Below are 25537 nucleotides of genomic sequence, written 5' to 3'. Positions count from 1 at the left end.
AGAGAAAGATAGCTAACTCTGTACAGTTAGCAAAAATAAGGCCTGGGGCTGAATTTGGTTCAGATCATCAACTCCTTATTATAAAATTCAGACTTAAATTGAAGAAAGTAGGGAAAACCACTAGGCAATTCAGGTATGATCTAAATCAAATCCCTTATGATTATACAGTATAGGTGACAAATAGATTCAAGGGATTAAATCTGGTAGACAGGGAACCTGAAGAACTGTGGACAGAGGTTCATAATATCATACAGAAGGTGGTGACCAAAACCATCCCAAAGGAAAAATAAATGCAACAAGGCAAAGTGGTTGTCTGAGGAGGCTTTACAAACAGCTGAGGAAAGAAGAGAAGTGAAAGATAAAGGAAAAAGGGAAAGATATACCCAACTGGATGCAGAGTTCCAAAGAATAGCAAGGAGAGATAAGAAAGCCTTAAGTGAACAATGCAAAGAAATAGAGAAAAACAAGAGAAGAGGAAAGACTAGAAATCTCAAGAAAATTGGAGATAAGGCAACATTTCATGGAAGGATGGGCATGATAAAGGACAGAAACTTTACTAAACAGAAGCAGAAGAAATTAAGAAGTGGCAAGAATACACTGTATTAGTACTTAGTAATCCACTTTGTGCATCCACTGTGGTTTTTGGAGAGCAGGTCTTAGTCTAAGGAAAAAGGGAGAGAGAAGGAGGGAGGAAGAAAAAAAGAAACTTTTTTTTTTTCCATACACAATAAAATATATCCTAGGGGTAATAGGTGAATTCAGCAAGTTCTTAGGATTAGAGATCAATATAAAAATCAATTATATTCTACACAGTGGCAGCAAACAATTGGAAAATAAAATTTATAAATCAGTGCCATTTACAATATCATAAAGATAAAACACCTAGGGATATATATAATGAAAGCTGAGCAAGAACTCTACTCTGAAAACTACAAAACTTTGGGAGAAATTTTAGAGGACCTACATGAATATTGTAAATATATCAATTTTCTCTAATTTAATCAAATGTAATAAATTACAATCAATATGCTGCTAGGCTCTTCTGTGATTACTGACAAACTAGGACTAAAAAAAAACGTACATGCTGCAAAGAATCTAGATAGAAGAGTCAAATATTATTGAAAAAGAAAAGGAAAATTTGAGGATTTATATTTCTTGACTTCAAGATTTACCATAAAGCTACTGAAACCAAGTCTGTGGTGTGGGCATAATAAAATGAACAAACAGATTAGTGGAACAAAAGATATTCCAAAAATAGCTCTGCATAATTACAAACAAAGATTCAATTAGAGAAAAATTACCCATGCAAAGATATGAAAAATGTATATTCATTGTTTTTTGTAGGAATGATGAATAATCTGGTGTGCTTTCATTATTAAGCCTTGTCCTGTTAGAATTGTTTTGCTAAGTGCAAATGATAAAATATACTACGCAGTCCCTTTTTTTCAGGAACTCCCATACAAAGGGAGGAAAAGATATGAGGGGAATTATACATAGTGTTATGAAATATTCTGTTAAATTTTTGAAAAATTCCTAGGAAAATTTTAAATTCTTGAAAAATTCTATTTAACTACAATTTATATGAAAACAGAAAAATTCTATTAAAACTAACTACAATTTATATGAAAATAATGAGAAAACAGCAATTAATATGTATCAATTTCTTGCAAGTTTGTGAAGATTTTGTTAGGTGAACAGGTTGAGTTTGATGACAGGGAGGATCACTCAGAAGAAATTACAGTTGACCCTTGAACAACATGGGTTTGTACTGCATGGGTTCAATTATGCATGATCTTCTTTCAATAAGTATACAGTTGTACCTCAGTATCTGCTGGTGCCAAGCTGGCAGATATTGAGGGTCTCAACTTAAAAAATAGTGACAGCCTCAAAGTTAAGTTATGTTTTATTCAGTGGGAATTTTTAGGACTTCAATCAAAACTGCTCCTAAGAGACAAGGGGAGAAGCCAGGTTATATACAAGGTTTGCAACAAAGGACAGGTAATCTGAACATCAAAAGATTATTGTTAATTGGAGAAAACCAGATATCTCAAGTTAAGATATCTCAAGTTTAGCACTTTTCTGTATATGGGAAGATAAAGAGTATGGGCTCACTGAAATCCTTCCCTTCATATGTGTATCAGCTATCCTGGGCCAGTATCCTGTGTTTTTTTCCATCCTGAGCTCCCTTGAGGCTCACTGTAGGGGGTGGCTGCAGTCTGATGGCTGCCAAATTGCAGGTATTCTTCTCCTTCCTGAGTATCCTTAGGGATCATATTGGAGGGCTGTCATTTCTGATGACCGTGACATCCTTATTTACTGATATAACAGAAACTATTTCATTTCACAATGGTCAACTGTATTCATTGCCCTGTAGCTAATTTATACAAAGGACTTGAGCATACATGGATTTTGGTATACAGTGTGGCTCCTAGAACCAATCCCCTGTGGATACGGAAGGACACCTGTATAGGTGAAGAGTGAATGCTTGAACAAGCGTGTGGGTATATTCATGAAACTACTGGCAGTCGGCATGGCTGCAAGAGGTAGGCTTGAGAGTGAAAGTGAAAGTCGGACCAGATGATCAATTTCCTAATGTTTCAGAGTTCTTTAATGGATATTTCATGCTTTACATGCACTTCCCTAGTGGTTCAGATGGTAAAGAATCTGCCTGCAATGCAGGAGACCCGGGTTTGATCCCTGGATCTTCCCTGGAGAAGGGCATGTCAGCCCATTCCAGTATTCTTGCCTAGAGAATTCCATGGACAGAGGAGCCTGGCGGGCTACAATCCATGGGTTTGCAAAGAATTGGACACAGGAGAAGGCGATGGCACCCCACTCCAGTACTGTTGCCTGGAAAATCCCATGGATGGAGGAGCCTGGTAGGCTGTAGTCCATGGGGTCGCGAAGAGTCGGACATGACTGAGCGACTTCCCTTTCACTTTTCACTTTTCACTTTCATGCATTGGAGAAGGAAATGGCAACCCACTCCAGTGTTCTTGCCTGGAGAATCCCAGGGACGGGGGAGCCTGGTGGGCTGGTGTCTATGGGGTCACACAGAGTTGGACACGACTGACGAGACTTAGCAGCAGCAGCAGTAGAGCAACTAGCACTCATTTCCCTGCTTTACATATTTGGGACCAGGCTTGGGGAATTTTGGTGCATGTTGTTATGGATTGTTATGTCTTCTTTAACTCTTATCATTATGAAATGCCCTTCTTAATCCCTCATACATTTCCTTTTCTAAAGTGTGTTTTGTCTGAAAGGAGCATAGCTTCTCCAGCTCTGTTTCACATTAATATATCACCCTCCCATCTCTTTACTTTAAACCTGAGTCTTTATAAAGTGAGTTTCTTATAGACAATATATTTTGTCTATATATGTTGTTATTTTTTACACTGTGACAATCTAATATATTTTCTAATATATTTAGAAAATTTACATTTTACTGACCAGGGTTCAGTGGCAATAAACTCCCTGTTGTTTTTGTCTCAGAAAGTTTTTTTCTTTAATATCCTGCAGTTTTGAAGAATAATGTCACTAGATTAGACTCCTGAATTGCCAAGTTTTTTTTTCTTTCAATATTTTAAATATTTTATTCCTTTCTCTTCTTGCTCACATAGTTTCTGTTGAGAAATTTGCTGTTATTCTTATTTCTCCATAGTTAAGATGATCTTTTTTCTGCTGGTTTTTTTTCACGATGTTGTTTTAAGTTGACTCATAGCTCTTGGATGTTCTGGGAGGTTTTTCTCTTTGCATTTCAGTTTACTGACTTCTTATGGATCTATCTTCAGGCTTATCGATTCTTTCCTCATTTGTGTCCAGTCTCCTGATAAAATTATCAAAGATATTCTTAATTTTAATTACTGTATTTTTTATTTCTAGCATTTAAAAATTCGTGCTTAGCGTTTCTATTTCTCTGTTCACATTACTCAGCCTTTTTGTTGTTTACATTTTCCATGGAAGCTTTTAATATATTAATCATAGTTATTTTAAATTTTTTACCATCTAATAACTCCAGTATTTGTGACATATCTAATCCTGGTTCTGATAATTGCTTTGTCTCTTCAGTCTATGTGTTTTCTTGCCTTCTTGCATGACTTGTAACTTTTTGTTGAATGATGGACATGATGTATTGGATAATAGGAACAGGGATAAATAGGCCTTTAGTTTGAGGACTTCTGTTAACTTAGCTAGGGGTTGGGCTGTGTTTAGGTATTGTAGGTGCCATAGGCTTTGAAATTCCTCCAGTTTACTTGTTTTTGTTTCTCCTATCACCTTTAGGTCCTTGTTAAGAACTTCTATTTAGATAGTCTCTATTCTGCAGTTTTTTCAGCTGTAATCCAAGGTATAATTAGCTGGAGCCCTGCTAATGTGGTGGTAAGACGTGGAAATAGGAAAGCTTCCCATGTTCTTGTCAACTAAAAAATATAGTCACAACCTGAAAATAAAGAGTTATTTTATTTGGTTGGAATGTTTAGTACTCTGAGCCCAGGAGACAGGATCTCAGTAGCTTTGAGAAAACTGCTCCAAGGAGGCAAGAGGGGAAGTCAGGCTATACGAGTTTGCAACAAAAGGAGCAGGCAGTCTGAACATCAAAGATAAGCTCTCAAGTTATGGAATTTAGCGTGCTATGTAAGGGAAGGTGCAAGCCTCTGGGCTCAAGGAATCCATTCCTTCCATATGCGCCTCTGCTATCTGGGCAATCCTGTTTCCTGTTCACTTTGCTCCTTGCATGTTCACAGTGCCTCCTCAGTCACCTTGGAGGGTGGCAGCATCCCCTGGATCAGTTTTGGGAGCCCTCACTTATATTTGAGTGAACTCTGGAAGTTGGTGATGGACAGGGAGGCCTGATGTGCTGCAATTCATGGGGTCGCAAAGAGTCGGACACAACTGAGCAACTGAAATGAACTGAACTGATTCATATTTGGAGGCCGAAATTCACTGATGGCTGTGATATTTTTTGTTTATTAATATGTAAGGAAATCTTTTCATTTCACAGTCTTTTAATTAAAATCAGTCTTTCAGGAGACCTGTATCTCTGGACTGTGCCCTTCACAACAGTTGGATAACTTCTCCTCACCTTGGTGAGACAGGAAGACTAGAGATGGATGAAATCAGGAAATACCTGCCCCTTCCCTTGTGGCTCAGCTGGTAAAGAATCTGCCTGCAATGGGGGAGACCTGGGTTCCATCCCTGGGTTGGGAAGATCCCCTAGAGAAGGGAAAGGCTACCCACTGTAGTATTCTGGCCTAGAGAATTCCATAGACTGTATAGTCCATGTGTTCGCAAAGTCGGACACAACTGAGCGACTTTCACTTTCACTTCACTTCACTTTCCCTTCCTTGGGGTGAAACAATGGTCTGATAGCCCTGACAGCATGCTTTTGTTATGCTCTAGGATGTTGTTCAGTATCTCAGTCTTGTCTCTTTGCAACCCCATGGACTGCAGCATGCCAGGTTTCCCTGTCCTTCACTATCTCCTGGAGTTTGCTCAAATGGCAACCCACTCCAGTGTTCTTGCCTGGAGAATCCCAAGGGCAGGGGAACCTGGTGGGCTGCCGTCTATGGGGTCACACAGAGTTGGATACGACTGAAGCGACTTAGCAGCATGTCCATTTAGTTGATGATACCATCCAAGTCGGAGAAGGCAATGGCACCCCACTCCGGTACTCTTGACTGGAAAATCCCATGGATGGAGGAGCCTGGTAGGCTGCAGTCCATGGGGTCGCTAAGAGTCAGACACGACTGAACAACTTCACTTTCACTTTTCACTTTTCACTTTCATGCATTGGAGAAGGAAATGGCTCCAAGTATCTCATCCTCTCCTAGGCCTAGTTCCATTGGTTACTTTCCCCTTCTCTCTGCCAGAGTTACCAGGGGATCTTAATAAGATCTTCACAGTGAGAGCCCGGTAGGGTTGTTGGAGCTAAAACACACAAAAGCATAGAATCTAAGGCTGTGGTCATTAAGTGTTTCTTAATCTCATGCTAGTCCACACTCAGCCTTTGGCAGTTTGTCTCAGTTACCATTTAAGTGCCACTCTCAGTTAATTTCTCCAGAAGCCTCTGTTCCACCCAGGGAAGCATATCTCAACCATGGCCTTCTGGATTTGACTGTCTTTCCATACTTCCTGCGGGTGGCTTGCATTGTGATCTCAGGTTTTGTGAGGGGTCCAAGGAAAGTAGTTAACTTTTGGCTAATTCAGCTGTTTTCTTGTTGTAATAAGCTCTTTACATTTTGTAGTTGAAACCAGAAGTCTCCAGTGTAGGGAGTTTAAATACCCACAAAGTTAACATTAAATTCATTATATTTTTCTCCAAAACCATGATATGAATCATTACTATAGAACTCAAAATTTTTGACTGTGACAACCCCATGATAACTTATTTTTTTATTATTCTGGTAACAGAGCATGGAATAGACTGACATATTTGAAAAAAAGAAATGATAGGAAGCTATTGGAAAAATAACTTCTGCAAAACTTACACAGTAGGCTTGAATTGATACACTGGAAATTAAAAAAGGGAGTTTAGTACAGAAAAATATGAAGTAAAAGTAATAGAATTATTTGGTTACAGCTAATGAGAAAGGAGGAATCAAAGCTAAGTATGAGCATTCTCAATTATTTGGACATGATGGTTACTTAAAGATTCTCCAAAACAGAGTAATACCATATTCTTATATACCATTACAGTTACTCCAAAAGTATCTTCTTAGGACAAATAACTGGTACCAATAACTAATAAAGGTCTTGAACTCATCATGCAGTTTCTCAATCAGTTATTCTTTCCTGAACTGCCTTAAATATGTCTTAGGCAGAGATTCTAAAATTAATTTTGTGAGCTCAGCAACCTTGGGAACCTCATCAGAGTATCTTGACACAAGTCAACTATCATTGCAAGTGGGGTATTTATTACAGGAATCAGACAATAGCTTTTTTATTTGAGTGTATTTTATGCTTAGAATCCATGATAGAGATCTATTCAAATGCTTGGTATTGAGAGTGTTAATAGCCTCAGGAGGGAGGCAGAGGTCCCCAAGTGGCAGGAGGAAATAAAACTGCAAGTGGCAGACGTTTTTTTTTTCTTTTCTTTTCTCTTCTAATCCTGTGTTGTCATGGTGACACCTGGCTCCACCAGAACTTAACTTTCTCAAACTTTGAGCTAAGGGATGCATTTTTCTTATGGAAATATCTTCCTTTATTCCTTAATGAACTATGTATTTGCTTGAAAATCTGCCTTTCTTCAAGATTCATGTCAGTTGTTTCATGGCCTGGATGACTCACCTGTACCAGTGCTATCTCAGAATGCGTGGTGTGGGTGAGGGGCCTGGTGCAACTCCCTCAGTTTTGAGGTGTTTCCATTCCCTAATTAGCGGCTTTGCTAATAGGTATATAACTCCTTTTTAAAAACTAGCAAGGAGGCATTCATTCTGTCCCCTTCTGATGTCAATGTCAGAAGCTTTCTCTATCTCTTTTACGCTTTAATAAACCTTGTTTCACAAAAAGCTCTGAGCAATCGCGCCTTGTTCCTGGCCCTGGATTAGTTCCTCTCCTCCCGAAGCCATGAATCCTGGTGTCACACACAGCTCATAGCAGCAGGCTTTCAGTATTAAAACTATCCCAAGTAGACCTTGGGAACTGCTCTTATTTACCCACTACTATTCTGAAGAAATATTCAGAAATTTCTAAAACCTACTCTTATCGCTAATACACATTGTTTCACGTAGTGGAGCAATAAACATTGTAAAGCCCCAGCAAGAAACATAACCAAAAAAAAAATATATATATATATATATATATCTGGCCACCACTTTCAAACTAACTGTATTAGGCTTTAAAGCTTAGGGAAAGCACAATCATTATGCTTGTGCATGTATAACATCATCTTTCTGGCTGGAAAGCTTATTTTAAAAAATATAACTACTCTCGAAAGCTTAAAATAATTTTTAAAAGGCCATCGTCAAAAACTTCCTTTTCTTCTTACAGAAGTATCTAACACAATTGTTTTGTTTTTGATATTTTTGCTTTGCCAAAAATTGGATGAATTTTGACCACACACTCACACATCCTTACCATTGATTCAGAAAGGTAATGCTTCTGCACGTCATTAGTCCCATGCCTGGGATTGTCATCAACCATAAGATTTCCAGGTAAATTTTGATATGATGTTATAGCTCTATAACTATCACTGTCTATGAATAATTTAACATATTGAAACTTAGAAAATACGTAATGTAAAATTTAAATTTGAAGGTCAGTTTTGATCTTATAAATAATATAGGAGGAAATTTTTCTTTGAAAACATAGAACTATGAGATCTGTCATTTTACAAATTATGACCTTTTAAAAACACCATTATTACCTATAAGAAAGGAGTTAAACTAAAGACCAAAGTATACAATCTACTATCTTTCACTGAAGTTTAAAAAAACTATAAACTATAGTAAAAGACAGTTTGCTCTTTTCAGTGAAGCAGGAGGTTCTGGCTTATTAAAAGTGCAATTATTCTATGCTTAGAATGTCTCTAATTTCAAACTGACTCTAGACAAGCAAAAAAAAAATTCAAGGCAGATGTCAAACAGACCTCTCCTTATTAGAAACTAATTGCCTGTTTGGTTGCCTTCATCATTTGAAACACATGGGAAATGAATGTTACTAATGTATGCATCAGCACTAGAGTATCTAAAACCACTTTTCCAACAGTTATTCTGGAAATCATCCAAAACCAATTGAAGACCAAAAGATCATTGCAAAATTTGATTCTGAAGGAAATTTTTTGATAAAGCTTATGATTTTGCATAATCAAATAACGTTAATGAAAGATAGGCAATCTGTAGCACCAAAACTTTAAACCTAATCCTTCTTTAACCTATCAAATACTATATATTATTATGTATGTTTTAAAAGATGCTTGCTCCTTGGATGCTGTGACAAATCTAGACAGCACTATTAAAAACCAAAGACATCATTTTGCTGACAAAGGTTTTTCCAGTAGTTATGTACAGATGTGAGAGTTGGACCATAAAGAAGGCTGAGTGCCAAAACATTGATGCTTTCCAGTTGTACCAGAGAAGATTCTTGAGAGTCCCTTGGACGGCATGGAGATCAAACCAGTCAGTTCTAAAGGAAATCAACCCTTAATATTCATTGAAAGGTCTGATGATGAAGCTGAAGCCCCAATACTTTGGCCACCTGATGTGAAGATCTGACTCATTGGAAAAGACCCTGTTGCTGGGAATGACTGAAGGCAAAAGGAGAAGAGGGCGACAGAGGATGAGATGGTTAGTCAGCATCACGAACTCAATGGACATGAATTTGAGCAAACTCCATGAGATAGGGAAGGACAGGGAAGCCAGTTCACTGTGCTGCAGTTCATGGGGTTGCAAAGACTCAGACATGACTTAGCAACTGAACAACAACAATGTATGTTTTAATTATTTAGATATCTGAATATTTAGATATCTGATGTTAAATTTTTTTTTTAATGAAAACAGGTTCACATGCATTAAATTCAATTTAGAATTTTCAATAATGACAACATGAAAAATTTATTTTAATGTAATATATTAAAAATATTGAAAATATGCTTGCCATTTATCTCTGAAGAATGTTATTTGTCTGGTAACCATTTATTTTAGTGAAACTCAATTATAATGAATTGATGACAGAGTCTATTTCATAGGACATCAGAGAGGAAATCTTTGGTCTCCCTTAGTTACTTTTTGCAAAATATTTCAATGTTGATTGAATATACCCTAGCATTTTTATTTAGTTAGATAGCATTTATGATCTAAATTATTTTTTAATAGTCTTCTTATCTGTATTTACATGTGTTTTTTCCTAAATGGTAACCTCTGTTAGAGCAGTGACCACATCTTCATTTATTAATTGATTCAATCATTCCTTTATATATGGTAACCTCTGATAGAGCAGTGACTACATCTTCATTTATTAATTGATTGATTCAATCATTCCTTTATATATATAAGTATTGGGTAAGAACATAGTCTGTCCTATGCATGGAGCTAGAAATTATACTTACAGAATGAACAAGGGAAAGGATGCCTTATAGATGGGATGGTTTCTCTTTCACCTATTTGTACCCACTAATCTAACAAAACTAGGAGAAATTTTAAATGTTTAGTTTTAAATCAAGTCCCATGTGCTTTAACATATTTTTTCTGAGATTAGTAAAAGAGAACTCATTTATAAATATTAATATGTTAAATGGACAAAATTGGTTTAAAATAATTAGTATAAACTCTTAAAATTGTAAAGAAGACTAAAGTCTTTTTTGAACTTTATGAAATTTTTTTTCTGTCCTTCATGTAAAAGAAATTAATTTTGAATTTTAATATTTAAGTAGTGGTGAAGGCAATGGCACCCCACTCCAGTACTCTTGTCTGGAGAATCCCATGGGCGGAGGAGCCTGGTAGGCTGCAGTCCATGGGGTTGCTGAGAGTCGGACACGACTGAGCGACTTCACTTTCACTTTTCCCTTTCATGCATTGGAGAAGGAAATGGCAACCCACTCCCGTGTTCTTGCCTGGAGAATCCCAGGGACAGGGGAGCCTTGGTGGTCTGCCGTCTATGGGGTCGCACAGAGTCGGACACGACTGAAGCGACTTAGCAGCAGCAGAAAGAGATTTGGAGTGCTCAGCAGGCCATTTAATATGCCTGAATAAATTCAGATCTTATCTATTACATTTTTGTTGTTGTGTTATTAATTATTTAATCACTAGAACTGCCATCCTTTTCAAATTAGGAACCTATCTAATGAAAAAAGAAAATACTGAATTTTTAAACCAAATTTGGGGATTCTTCCCTTTTTATCTAGGTAAAGCAATAGAAATGACCTGGGGTAAGGCAATAGGACCTGACTGAATAATGAGAATAAGGTTGAGGAATTTTAAGGTAAGAGCAATGTAGAATCACTAGTACTTAGTTGATAACAATTTGTTTAACAGGGTAAAATTCTTATAAAGAACTCTGTACAGACCTAAAAACTTTGCTATAGCATAAAACATATTAATAAGCATTCATTCATTAATTCTTTTCAATGGGATCAAGGACTTTTCTTTGGTTATGACCCCCCAGAGTGGGATTCCACATTGCCTTTTTTGTACAAAAAACATGTATGCTGATTTTCTATGAGTTATTTAATATTAATTACAAAGCAATTTGAATGAAGAATACTTATGGGATATCATGAATTTTTTTCCCAAAACTGTTATAACTCCCTAATCACACGCTGGTGTGTGTGTGTGTGTATGTGTGATATTTATTTCTTTGGAATGATTTCAAAGGATTTGACTTACTTTCTACAGATGTAACAACTTCTTTGCATAATCAAATTTCATCAGTTTATACAATAGTTAACTAAATTACATGATTACAGTTAGTTGGTATTTAAGTGTTTTTACTTATTGCCGGTTTTTCATAGTAAATTCCTTTATACTGTTCTAAGAGGTTTATTTATATTTACACAAGCAGTCCTCACAGGAACCCGATGACATAGTTGCTACTATTATCCTCCTTTAGTAAATGAGGAAATACTGCAAAATAGAAGTAGCTCTCCCAAGACCATATAGCTAGCACATAGCAGGTCAGGACTTAAACACAGTCTGACTCCAGAATGGGTGCTTTAACCCGTATATCGTGCAGGCTGCTAACTGACAGACATAGGTTTATAAACAGGTATGAAAAGTGAAAATGTCAGTCATTCAGTTATGTCTGACTCTTTGCAACCCCATGGACTATCCACCAGGCTCCTTCGTCCATGGAATTCTCCAGGGAAGAATACTGGAGTAGTAGCCATTCCCTTCTCCAGGGGATCTTCCCAACGGGGATCAAACCTGGGTCTCCCCCATTGCAGGCAGATTCTTTACCTTCTGAGCTGCCAGACTCCAGAAACAGGTATAAGTGACTCTTACTAAAGAATGCAGTCCAAGTGTTGGTACATGGGTATCATCAAAGATTCAGCATGCAATTGTGCCTACAGAGAAAACAGAATGTCCATTAATTCAACAAGCCGATTAAGTGGATGTTAGTTATACTAGAGCATCACTGTAGTCACATTGTGAGAATATTCTTCAAAAAAAAAATCATTTGAGTTAAGTTTCTAGGAAATCTTGGGTATACAGTATAACTTAAAATTACTAGAGAACAATTCAGTTCTAGTCGCTTACAGAGTTGCTAGCTGAAGGACTTTATTTTTCTGTTTAATGTTAGATAAGCAAGAACTATGGCAAAAAAAAAGAAAAATCAAGAGTAAATGTTTTTCTACCTATCTCCAAAATTAAGTACATGACTATTTTAAAGATCAGTCCTGGGGAAGTTTCCTTGATGAGGAGGATGCAGGGTGGTTCTTGCAGATGATTAATCTCAGCAAATAGAAAGTACACACTTTCTACGCACTCACTACACAAAGTCTCGAGTGCACTCCCAGATACGCCAGTTAGAGTATAAGCTTGTTGTTGTTGTTGAGTTCCTCAGTCAAGTCCAACTCTTTGCAACCCCACGGACTGCAGCACACCAGGCTTCCCTGTCCTTCACCATCTCCTGGAGCTTGCTCAGACTCATGTCCATTGAGTTCATCCAACCGTCTCATTCTCTGTCATCCCCTTCTCCTCCTGCCTTCAATCTTGCCCAGCACAGGGTATGAGTCAGTTCTTTGCATCATGTGGCCAAAGTTTTGCAGCTTCAGCTTTATCATCAATCCTGCCAGTGAATATTCAGGGATTGATTTCTTTAGGATTGACTGGTTTGATCTCCTTACAGTCCAAGGGACTCTCAAGAGTCTTCTCCAACACCACAGTTCAAAAACATCAGTTTTTCAGCACTCAGCCTTCTTTATGGTCCAACTCTCACATCCATACTTGACTACTGGAAAAGCCATAGCTTTGGCTATATGGAATTTTGTTGGCAGAGTAATGTCTCTGCTTCTTAATATGCTGTCCAGATTTGTCATAGCTTTACTTCCAAGGAGAAAGCCTCTTTTAATCGCATGGCTGTAATCACCATCTGCAGTGATTTTGGAGCCCAAGAAAATAAAGTCTGTCACTGTTTCCTTTGTTTCCCCATCTATTTGCCCTGAAGTGATGGGACAAGATGCCACGATTTTCATTTTTTGAATTTTGGATTTTAAGCCCACTTGCTCAGTGTGTACTATAGGCTAATCCTCAATAAAAAGACTTCTTCCTTACATCCTAAGTTATATAAAACAGTCAAGAGAGTATGGGGAATTAGTCCATAAAGTTTTCCAAAGTTCTTGACACTTGTTCTACCTTTTCTAGAATGATGCTCTTTTATGAAAGTTAAATCTGGCTTATCACCCCATAACTGCTGTCTAGCCTGCGGCAAGGAGAAAGAGGAAGTGAAGAGTTTCCATTTTTAGAAATTTAATTTCACACTATAATTGCACCTAACATTTCCACCCACCTCTCATTGTTTGGAATGTGTTCAGGTGCCCATACCTAGGTAAAAAAAGGACTGAGAGTATCACCTGGACTTGGATGGCCAACGGCATGGCTTAACAATGAAAAAAGTGTAGGAGGGAAATAGATATCGGGACCAGAAGCCAATTTACTCAAAAATATTCTTTGTTAATTACTGCTTGTTAGCCAAGGAAGCAAGCATAGAGAATATAGAGATGGAAGGCATAATTCCTGCTCTGTGGAGTTCACAGACTAATGAAGGAGAAAAACAAATAAAGTCAATAAAATATAGATGCTGCTATGGTGAAATACAGAAAATGCATGGGCAGAGGAGCCTGGTAGGCTACAGTCTGTGGGGTTGCAGCTGAGCACACACAGCACAAGAAGGCCATTTGGAGATGGACAAAAGTAAACTTTCTGAAGGAGAGGATATGGGAATGAAAAAGAAGGGAATGATAGGAAGCTGGAAAGCCTTGGATACCCTACAAAATAGTTTGGACTTTATCCTGCAAGTCACTATTATTGAAGAGTATTTAAATTAGGAAATGAGATTATTAAATATGTTTTCAGAGAGATATCACTTTGGTGATCTCCTCTTCATAGGGAGAACAGTTTGAAGGATGTGACATTAGAAATAGGAATTTTTTTTCTTTTCTTAATTTTTATTTGGAGGATAATTGCTTTGTAATGTTGTGTTGGTTTCTGGCTTACATCAACATGAATCAGCCATAGGTATACATGTGTACCCTCCCTCTTGAACCTTCCTTCCACCCTCACCCCCACCGCCCACCCCCCACCCCAACCAACCCCATCCCACTCCTCCAGGTTGTCACAGAGCACTGGGTCGAGCTCCCTGTGACATACGGAAAGTTCCCATTGGCTCTCTGTTTTACATTTGGTGATGTGTATATTTCAATGCTACACTCTGTCTGTCTCACCCTCCCCTTCCCCTGCTGTGCCCACAAGTTTGTATTCTATGTCTGCATCTCTGCAAATAGCCTCATCAGTATCATTTTTCTAGATTCCATATATATGTGTAAATATACAATATTTTTCTTTCTCATTTTTACTTACTTCACTCTGTATAATAGGCTCCATGTTCATCCATCTCACTGGAACTGACTCAAATTTCTTCTTTTTCATGACTGATTAATATTCCATTGTATAAATGTACCATAGCTTTATCTATTTGTCTGTCCATGGACATCTAGGTTGCTTCCATGTACTGGCTATTGTGAATAGTGATGCAGTGAACACTGGGGTACATGTGTCATTTAGAACTGTGGTTTTCTCATGTTATATGCCCAGTAGTGGCATTGCTGGCTCATATGGCAGTTTCATTCCTAACTTTGTAAAGAAATCTCCACACTGTTCTCCACAGTAGCTATATCAATTTACATCCCACCAACAGTGCAAGAGGGTTCCCTTTTTGCCATATCCTCTCCAGCATTTATTGTTTATATTTTTTGATGATGGCCATTCTAACCAGTATGAGGTGATACCTCATTGTAGTTTTGATTTGCATGTCTCTAATAATAAGAGATGTTGAATATTTTTTCATGTGTTTATTAGCCATTTGTATGTCATCTTTGGAGAAATGTCTGTTTAGGTCTTCTGCCCCTTTTTAATTTCTTTTTTTCCTGGTGTTGAGCTTCACAAGCTGCTTATATATTTTGGAGATTAATTCTTTTTTGTCAGTTACTTCATTTGCAGTTACTTCCTCCCATTCTGAGAGTTGCCTTTTCGTCTTGTTTATAGTTTCCTTTGCTGTGCAAAAGCTTTTAAATTTAATTAGGGCCCATTTGTATAATTTTGTTTTTATTTCCATTATTCTAAGATGTGGGTCCAAGAGGATCTTGCTGTGATTTATGTCAAAGAGTGTTCTGCCTGTTTTCCTCTAAGAGTTTTATAGTTTCTGGTCTTACATTTTAGGTCTGTAATCACTTTGAGTTTATTTTTGTATATGGTATTATAAGCATTCTAATTTCATCTTTTTTTTTTTTTTTGCATGTAGCTGTCCAGTTTTCCCAGCACTACTTATTGAAGAGACTGTCTTTTATCCATTGCATGTTCTGGCATCCTTTGTCAAATATAAGGTGCCAGTAAGTGCATGGATTTATCTCTAGGCTTTCTATCCTATTCCATTGATCTATATTTCTGTCTTTGTGTCATTACCATACTGTCTTGATTACTGTAGCATTGTAGAATAGTCTGAAGTCAGGAAGGTTGATTCTTCCAGCTCCATTTTTCTTTCTCAAGATTACTTTGGCTATTCAAAGTCTTTTGTGTTTCCATACAAATTGTGAAAGTTTCTGTTCAGTTTTGTGGAAAATACCATGTGTAGTTTGATAGGGATTGTGTGGAATCTGTAGGTTGCTTTGGATAGTATAGTTATTTTCACAATATTGATTCTTCTAATCCAAGAACATTGTATATCTCTCCATTCTGGTTGTCTGATTTCTTTCATCAGTGTCTTATCATTTTTTGTAAACAGGTCTTTTATCTACTTAAGTAGGTTTATTCCTAGGTATTTCATTCTTTTTGTTGCAATGCTGAATAGGATTGTTTCATTAATTTCTCTTTCCGATTTTCCATTGTTAGTGTATAGGAATACAAGGGATTTCTGTATATTAATTTTATATCCTATGACTTTACTAAATTCATTGATTAGTTCTAGTAATTTTCTGGTGGCATATTTTGATTTTCTATGTATAATATCATGTCATCTGTAAACAGTGAGACTTTTATTTCTTATTTTCCAATCTGGATTCCTTTTATTCCTTTTGTTTCCCTGATTGCCGTGGCTAGTACTTCCAAAATTATATTGAATAATAGTGGTGAGTTGTTGCCTCTCACAGTCTCTCAGTAGTGTCTGTCCCTTTGCAACCCCATGGATTGCAGTATACCAGGTTTCCCTGTCTTCCACCATCTCCTGGAGTTTGCGTAAACTCATGCCCATTGAGTTGGTGATGCCATCCAATCATCTTGTGCTCTGTCACCCCCTTCTCCTCCTGCCCTCAATCTTTCCAAGCATCAGGTTCTTTTCAGATGAGTCATCTCTTCCTATTAGATAGCCAAAGTATTGGAGCTTCAGCTTTAACATCAGTCCTTCCAATGAATATTCAGGGTTGATTTTCTTTAGGGCTGACTGGTTTGATCTCCTTGCAGTCCAAGGAATTCCTAAGAGTCTTCTCCAACACTATAATTGGAAAGCATCAATTCTTTGGCACTCAGACTTCTTTATGGTCCAACTCTCTGATCCATACATGACTACCAGGAAAACACATAGCTTTGACTAGATGAACCTTGGTCAGCAAAGTAATGTCTCTGCTTTTTAATACACTGTCTAGGTCGGTGATAGCTTTTCTTCCAAGAAATAAGTGTCTTAATTGCATGGCTCCAGTCAAAATCCCCAGTGATTTTGAAGCTCAAGAAAACAAAATCTGTCACTGTTTCCATTGTTTCCTCATCTATTTGCCATGAAGTTATGGAAACAGATGCCATGATTTTAGTTTTTTGAATGTTGAGTTTTAAGCCAGCCTTTTCACTCTCCTCTTTAACCTTCATCAGGAGGCTCTTTAGTTCCTCTTCATTTTCTGCCATAAGGGTGGTATCATCTGCATATCTCCAGTTATTGATATTTCTTCTGGCAATCTTGATTCATGATTCATCCAGCCCAGCCTTTCGCATGATGTACTGTGCATAAAAGTTAAATACGGAGGGTGATGATACACAGCCCTGAGGAACTCCTTTCCCAAATTTGAACCAGTCTGTTGTTCCATGTAAGTTCTGTTTCTTTTTGACCTGCATACAGGTTTCTCAGGAGGCATGTAAGGTGGTCTGGTATTCCCACCTCTTTAAGAATGTCCCACAGTTTGTTGTGATCCACATAGTCAAAGGCTTTAGCATAGTCAATGAAGCAGAAGTAAATGTTTTCTGGAATTCTCTTGCTTTTTCTGTGATCCAATGGATGTTGAAAGTTTGATCTCTGGTTCCTCTGCCTTTTCTAAATCCATCTTGTACATCTGGAAGTTCTTGATTCATGTATTGTTGAAGCCTAGCTTAAAGGATTTGGAGCATGACTTTGCTGGCATGTGAAATGAGTGCAACTGTGCTGTAATTTGAAAATTCTTTGGCATTGCCTTTCTTTGGGATTAGAATGAAAACTGACCTTTTCCTGTCTTGTGGTCACTGCTGTGTATTCCAAATTTGCTGGCATATTGATTGCAGCACTTTCACAGCATTGTCTTTTGGAATTTGAAATAGCTCTACTGGAATTTCATTACCTCTACTATATTTGTTCGTAGTGATGCTTCCCAAGGCCCACTTCACTTTGCACTCTAAGATGTCTTGTTTTAGGTGAGTGATCATACCATCATGGTTATCCAGGTCATTAAGATCTTTTTTTGTATAGTTCTTCTCTGTATTCTTGTCACCTCTTCTCAATATCTTCTGTTTCTGTTAAGTCCATACTGTTTCTGTCCTTTATTGTGCCCATCTTTGCATGAAGTGTTCTTTGGTGTCTCTTATTTTCTTGACGAGATCTCTAGTCTTTCCTATTCTATTGTTTTCCTCATTTCTTTGCATTTTTCACTTAGGAAGGCTCTTTTATCTCTGCTTGCTATTCTTTGGAACTCTGCATTCAGATAGGTATATATTTCCCTTTCTCCTTTGCCTTTTGCCTCTCTTCTTTTCTCAGCTATTTGTAAGGCCTCCTCAGACAACCATTTTGCCTTTTTGAATTTCTTTTCCTCGGGGATGGTTTTGATCACTGCCTCCTGTACAATGTTATAAATCTCCATCCATAGTTCTTCAGGCACTCTGTCTATAAGATCTAATCCCTTGAGTCTACTTGTCACTTCCACTGTACAATTCTCAGGGAGTTGATATAGGTCTTACCTGAGTGGTCTAGTGGTTTTCTCTTGAGGTCCTTGAATGGACTGGAACCTGGTGGTCCAGAGTCGACTGATAAGAAAGTAAAGGAGAGAGAAAGAGGCTGATATTCCTTGGTTTATGCAGAAAGCCAATAAAGACCCTGCACAGGGCTTGCTCTGTTCACAAAGGCCTCCGGTGCACTCTCAATGGGGTGAAGGCGCAGGGTGCCTTCTTGAGAGGGTCTTAGAACCTGGGGCAGGAAAGTGAACTCAGAGAGCCTCTGCGCTCCAGGGGATCAGCCTTAAAAAGAGAGAGAGGGAGAGAGAGAGAAAGAGAAAGAAAGACACAGGGACCAGAGCTCTGATGGAGCAAAGATGTTTTAATCAACATGATGTGGGCATATATACTGTCTTACAAGGTAGTTATTCTCAGCAAAGATAAAGATTAAAATTCCAGACTTACAAAACATAGGCAATCCATATTAAAGAGAGAGAGAGTTGTAAACAATCACTTTTACTCTATGGTTCACAAGAAGGAAGAGGGTACTTATCACTATATAGAAAATCTAATGAAGGAAATGCCTGGATTCCTCAGCCCCTGGGAGAGGCTTGCCTCTCCTCTTAATTCCTGAGTATTCAGGAATTAATAAGGAACAGAGAATTCCTGACAGATCCAAAACAGCACACAGGAAGCCTCCTGTTAAATACTTCCTGACAGTTTTCCATACTTTTTTTTAAATTTAAGTCTGAATTTTTCAATAAGGAGTTCATTATCTGAGCCACAGTCAGCTCTCAGTCTTATTTTTGTTGACTGTATAGAGGTTCTCCATCTTTGGGTGCAAAGAATATGATCAATCTGATTTCAGTATTGACCATCTGGTGATGTCCTTGTGTAGAGTCATCTCTTTTGTTGTTGAAAGAAGTTGTTTTCTATGACCAGTGTGTTCTCTGGGCTAAACTCTGTTTGCTCCGCTTCATTTTGTACTCCAAGGCCAAAGTTGCCAGTTACTCCAAATATCTCTTGACTTTCTATATTTGAATTCCAGTCTCCACGATGAAAAGGACATCTTTTGTGGGGTTTTAATTCTAGAAGATCTTATAGGTCATCATAGAACCGTTCACCTTCCTTGGAATTAGTGGTTGGGGCATAGGCTTGGATTACTGTGATATTGAATGGTTTGCCTTGGAAATAAACAGAGATCATTCTGTCATTTTTGAGATTGCACCCAGGTACTGCATTTTGAACTTTTTTTTTTTTTTTGACTATGAAAAAGCTGGCTTAAACTCAACATTAAAAAAAAAAAAAAGTGTTCACAGGGTTCTCAAGGCAAAAATGCTGAAGTGGTTTGCCGTTTCCCTCTCCAGTGGACCAGTTTTTTAAGAAGTCTGCACCCCGACCCGTCTATCTTGGGTAGCCCTTCCTGGCATGGCTCATAGTTTCATTGAGTTAGACAAGGATGTGATGCATGTGATCAGTTTGGTTAGTTTTCATGCTTGTGGTTTTCATTCTGCCCTCCGATGGATTAGTGGTGAGAGTGGACACCTTTTTTTCCTGATCTTAGAGAAAATGCTTTCAGTTTTTCACTTTTGAGAATAATGTTTGTTCTTTGTCTTATATGGCCTTTATTTTGTTGAGGTAGTTCCTTCTGTACCTACTCTGTATAGAGTTTTTATCATGAATGGGTGTTGAATTTTGTTGAAAACTTTCTCTGCATCAATTGAAATGCACATATAGTTTTAATCTTTCAAGTTGTGAATATGGTGTATCACATTGATTTGTATATATTGATGAATCTTATAATCCCTGGGATAAGCCCCTGTTGATCATGGTGTCTTATTCTTTTAATGTGTTGTTCAATACTGTTCGCTAGAATACTTTTGAGGTTTTTGCATCTATGCTCATCAGTGATACTGACCTATAATTTTTTTTTTTTTTGGATTTGGTATCAGGGTGATGGTGGCCTTGTAGGATGAGTTTGTGAGTTTTTCCCATCCTCTGTTATTTCATGGAAGAATTTGAGCAGGAACGGTGTTAGCTTTTCTCTAAATGTGTGATAGAATTCACCCATGAAGCCATCTGGCCCTCTGCTTCTGTTTATTGGAAGATTTTGATTACAGTTTCAATTTCAGTGCTTATGATTGGCCTGTTCATATTTTCTATTCCTTCCTGGTTCAGTCTTGGAAGGTTATATACTTTTCTAAGGATTTGTCCATTTCTTACAGATGGTCCATTTTATTGGCATATAGTATTGCTCACAGTATCTCTTATGATCCTTTGTATTTCTGTGTTATCTGTTGTAACTTCTCCTTGATCATTTTTAATTTTATTGATATGAGTCTTCTCCCTTTTATTCTTCCCGAGTCTGGCTAATGCTTTGTCTATTTTGTTTATCTTCTCAAAGAACCAGCTCTTAGTCTTTTTGATTTTTGCTATTTTCTCCTTCATTTCTTTTCCATTTATTTCTGCTCTGTCCTTAATGATTTCTTCTATAAACTTTGGGATTTTTGTTCTTTTTTTCTAGTTTTTTTTAGGTGTAAGTTCAGTTGTTTATTTGATATTTTTCTGATTTATTGAGGTAGGCTTGTATTGACATAAACTTCCCTCAGCGCTGCTTTTACTGCATCCCATAGGTTGTGAGTTGGTTTGTTTTCATTGTAATTTGTTTCTAGGTAATTTATTTTCTCATTGACTTCTTCAGCGACCTCTTGGTTATTCAGAAGCATATTGTTTAGCCTCCATGTGTTTGTGTTTTTACAGTTTTTTGTTCTTTTTTTTCCTATACTTGATGTCTAATCTTAGAGTGTTTTGGTCAGGAAAAATGCTTGCTAGAAATGCAATTTTTTAAAGATTTACCAAGGCTTAACTTGTAACACAAGGTGTGATCTATCCTAGAGAATGTTGCATGTGAACTTGAGAAAAAAGTGAATTCTGCTGTTTTTTGGATGAAATGTTCTACAGATATCAGTTAGGTCAATCTGGTCCAGTGTGTCCTTTTATGTTTTTTGTTTCCTTATTGATTTTCTGTCTGGATGATCTGTTCATTGGTGTGAGTGGGTGGTTAAAGTCCCCCATTATTATTGTGTTACTGTCGATTTCCTTTTATAGCTGCCTTATGTATTGAGGTACTCCTGTGTTGCTGCTGCTGCTAAGTTGCTTCAGTCACGTCCAACTCTGTGCAACCCTGTAGATGGCAGCCCACCAGGCTCCCCTGTCCCTGGGATTCTCCAGGCAAGAACACTGGAGTGCGTTGCCACTTCCTTCTCCAATGCATGAAAGTCAAAAGTGAAAGTGAAGTCGCTCAATCATGTCCAACTCAGTGACCCCATGGACTGCAGTGCACCAGACTCCTCTGTCCATGGGGTTTTCCAGGCAAGAGTACTGGAGTGGGGTGCCATTGCCTTCTCTGACTCCTATGTTGAGCATATATGTATTTCTTCTTGGATTGATCCCTTGATCATTGTGTAGTGTCCTTCATTGTCTGTTGTAATGGTTTATTCTTAATGGTCTGTTTTATCTGAGTATTGCTACTCCTGCTTTCTTTTGGGTTCCATTTGCATGGACTATCTTTTTCCAGCCCTTCACTTTCAGTCTGTATGTGTCCCTAGGTCTGAAGTGGGTCTCCTGGAGACAGCATATATAGGTGTATTGTTTTTGTATACATTCAGCCAGTTTCAGTCTTTTGGTTGGAGCTTTTAATTCATTTACATGTAAGGTAATCATTGATATGTATGATCCTATTACCATTTACTTTATTGTTCTGGGCTTGTTTTTATAGATCTTTTCTTTCTCTTGTGTTTCCTGTCTAGAGAAGTTCCATTACCATTTATTGTAAAACTGAATTGATGGTGCCGAATTCTTTTAACTTTGCTTATCTATACAGCTTTTGATTTCTCTGTTGAATCTGAATGATATCATTGCTGAGTAGAGTTACCTTGGTTGTAGATTTTTTCTTTCATCAATTTAAATATATCCTGCCACTCCCTTCTGGCCTCCAGAGTTTCTGTTGTTAGCCTTATGGGGAATCCTTGTATGTTAATTGTTGCTTTTCCCTTACTGCTCTTAATAGATTTTCTTTGTGTTTAATTTTTGCTAGTTTAATTAATATGTGTTCAGGCATATTTCTCTTTGGGTTTATCCTGTATGGGAGTTTCTGGGCTTCCTGGATTTGGGTGTCTATTTCCTTTCCCATGTTAGGTAAGTTTTCAATTATAATTCCCTCAAATATTTTCTCATTATCCTTTCTTTTTCACTTCTTCTTCTAGAAACTCTATAATTCAAATGGTGATGTACCTAATGTTGTCCCAGAAGTCTGAGACTTTCCTCATTTCATTCTTTTTTCCTTCCACCATTCTTTCAGCTCTCTTATCCACTCTTCTGCCTCAGTATTCTGCTACTGGTTGCCTCTAGTGTATTTTTTAATTTCAGTTATTATATTGTTCATTGTTGACTGTCTAGTCTTTATTTCTTCTAGATACTTCTTAAACATTTCTTGTATCTTTTCGATCTGTACTGCCATTCTGTTTATTTGAGCATCCATCTATTTTGCATTTTTTTTCGGAGGACCATCATTACTATTATTACTCTGAAATCTTTTTCAGATAGACTGCCTATTTCCTCTTCATTTCTTTGGTCTTGTGGGTTTTTACCACATTTCTTCATCTGCTGCATCTTTCTCTGTCTCTTCATCTTGTTTAATTTACTGTGAATGGGGCCTCCTTTCTACAGGCTGCAAGGCCATTGCTCCTCTTATGTGTGGAATCTGCCCCCCCGGGGTGGGATTGGACCAGTGCCTTGTGAAGCTTTCCTGACTGGGGGACTGACACCTCTGTTCTTGTCTCTCTGAAGGGCTGGTGTCATGCTTAATGGGGTGTTTGGGGGTGTCTGTGAACTTGGTATGACTTTGGGCAGCCTGTTTGCTAATGGGCAAACACTGTGTTCCTATTTTGCTGGGTTTTGGTGTTAATGTCTGGCAGTGGAGCTTGCTGACCTTTGGGTAAGATCAAATCTTAGTGGTGAGATGGAGGCCTTTCAGAGAGTCCTCACTGATTATTATTCCATGGGGTCAGGAGTTTTCTAGTGGCTCAACAGCCTGGGCTCAGGTCTCCTACCTCAAACGTTCAGGCCTGACCCCTGGTTGGAGCACCAAGGTTCCATAAGCCACACATCATAGAAAAGAAAAAGGAAGAAACAAATAGAAAAAAAAAAAATCAAACAAACATACAAACAAAAAAAGAATGGAAAGATAAACCCCCAAGACAAATGGTAGAAGCAACACTAAACAGATAAGAACACCCTTAGAAACTCACACACTCACAGAAACCAAGAAAGAGAGAAAAAAGAGTTAAAACAGGAACCAAAATAGAAGAGAGCAATCAAACCCATAAACAAATCCTATACAAAACAAAAAACATGGGAAAAATTTAATATTACAAGAAAGTACAGTAAAAATTGGAAAAAGTCAAATCAATGTATTTAAAAATAACAACATTTTTTAACGGGAAAAGTAAGTAAAAATAAAAAAGGAATAATTTTAAAAAGACAACAATAAAACAATACGAGAAAGAAAACAGACAAAATAGAAAGTGATAAGATGAATGTCCTTCTCTATTCTCTGTTGCCCTCATCACACAGTGAGCCCCAGGCAATCTGCCTACTGGGGAAGTCCTGTAATATTTCTTGGAAGGTCCCTGACTTTCTGTGGGCAGTGTGGGGTCAGATCATACTCAGAACTGGCCTTGCTCCAGATTGTACTTGTTTACAAAGCCCATGATTGCCCCCCAAAGCCCACAGTCTCAGGCTAATTAGGGAGATTCAATCTGCCATATGTATGATTGCAAGAGTGAATTCCCTTCCCCTGGTGCTCAGCTTTGGATTTGGCCCTTCCTCTGCTGTCTGCTCCCTGCCCAGACAAGACGGGGTGAAAGTAGGGACTGATTAGCACTCATTTGCTCAGTTGGGCTGGGGAGGCAGAGGGAACGGCAGACACAGTTGGCATTTGAGGGGAGTACTTGCAGGGGCTGAGGCCTGAGGAAAGCTGCTGTAGTCTGAGGTGGCTCGTGCACTCCCCCAGGGCAATTGGCTCTCGGTCTCAGGTCCCTTGGCTGAGTGAAGCTGCATATGCTCCCAAGAAGGTATGCGCAGTGGCCTGCACCTGTCACAGCTTGGTGGCAGCTGCAACCTCAAGGGTCACCACAGTGGACTCTTGTCCCCCACCTCTGACACTCACACAGGCTTTTGCAGTGGCCACCCGGCTAGCAATCCTCCTTTGGGATCATAAACTGCCCTTGTGGCTAGTCCCACTTCTGCCACTCATGCCTTCGCATGTACCCCTCTGTGGTCACAGACTGCAGTTTTGTCTCGCCCTCTGCCTCTGGCACTCACGAAGACAGTGCCCTGCAGCCTGTGAGCACACAAGGGTTTCTATGACAATGATCTCTTGTCAGCCCAGGCTTTTCCCTGGACTCTCTCAGCTGTTTCATAGTAGCTTCCTCAGATTATCTTCACATCAGTCAACTCCAGTCCCCTCCCTGGGGTGTAACCCCTGAAGCCTGAGCCTAGGACCCAACCTCCACTTGTCTCAGCTGGTATGCAAATAAGTGTTTCAGGCTGGGAAGTGCTGGTTGGCACTCACTTCTGTGGTGAATTCTGTCTGTTTTGCCTTCTAAGCACATGGCACTGCTGCGTTCCCCTCCGAGGTTCCAAAGTTGCCCCCTATCCCCATCCATGAGGCGTTTTCTGAGTGTGTGGAAATTTTTCTCCTTCAGGGCTCCCTGCTTGAGGCATAGGTCCCGAATTCCTTTGTCTCTTTTTTTCTTCTGTCTTTTGCCCTACTTTATTCTGTGGAGACTAACTTGCCTTTTTGGAAGTCTGGGGTCTTCTGCCAGTGTTCAGAAGGTGTTCTGTAGAAGCTGTTCCTCATCCAGATGTAGTTTTGATGTGTTTTGGGGGAGGAAGGTGATCTCCACACCTTACTCCTCAACCATCTTGAAAGTCCCCCTAAGAAATCCCAATAGGATTTCTAAGGAATACAAGATTTCTTTTGAATGTGATAAAAATGCATAACATTTATAATATGATGAAGGTTGCCAACTCTAAAAATACACTGCTGCTGCTGCTGCTAAGTCGTTTCAGTCATGTCCGACTCTTAGCGACCCCATGGACTGCAGCCTACCAGGCTCCTCTGTCCATGGAATTTTCCAGGCAAGAGTGCTGGAGTAGGGTGCCAT

The 25537-nt window shown here is 38.5% G+C and overlaps 1 long non-coding RNA gene across 1 annotated transcript; it reads right to left on the bottom strand.

Annotated features, from left to right (window-relative positions):
• Nucleotides 1-591: 591 nt before the first annotated feature.
• LOC133234453 (uncharacterized) lies at nucleotides 592-24646 on the bottom strand. Its single transcript, XR_009732143.1, has 3 exons — nucleotides 24538-24646; nucleotides 11889-11995; nucleotides 592-3826 (listed from the first exon to the last, which is right to left on the bottom strand). It is a non-coding gene; the product is annotated as an uncharacterized LOC133234453 (long non-coding RNA).
• Nucleotides 24647-25537: the final 891 nt, after the last annotated feature.

The sequence above is a fragment of the Bos javanicus genome, chromosome 21, assembly GCF_032452875.1.
Source record: "Bos javanicus breed banteng chromosome 21, ARS-OSU_banteng_1.0, whole genome shotgun sequence".
Taxonomy (NCBI): Eukaryota; Metazoa; Chordata; class Mammalia; order Artiodactyla; family Bovidae; genus Bos; species Bos javanicus.
The sequence above is the reverse complement of the archived record's forward strand: the minus strand, read 5'-3'. Positions and strand labels throughout refer to the sequence as shown.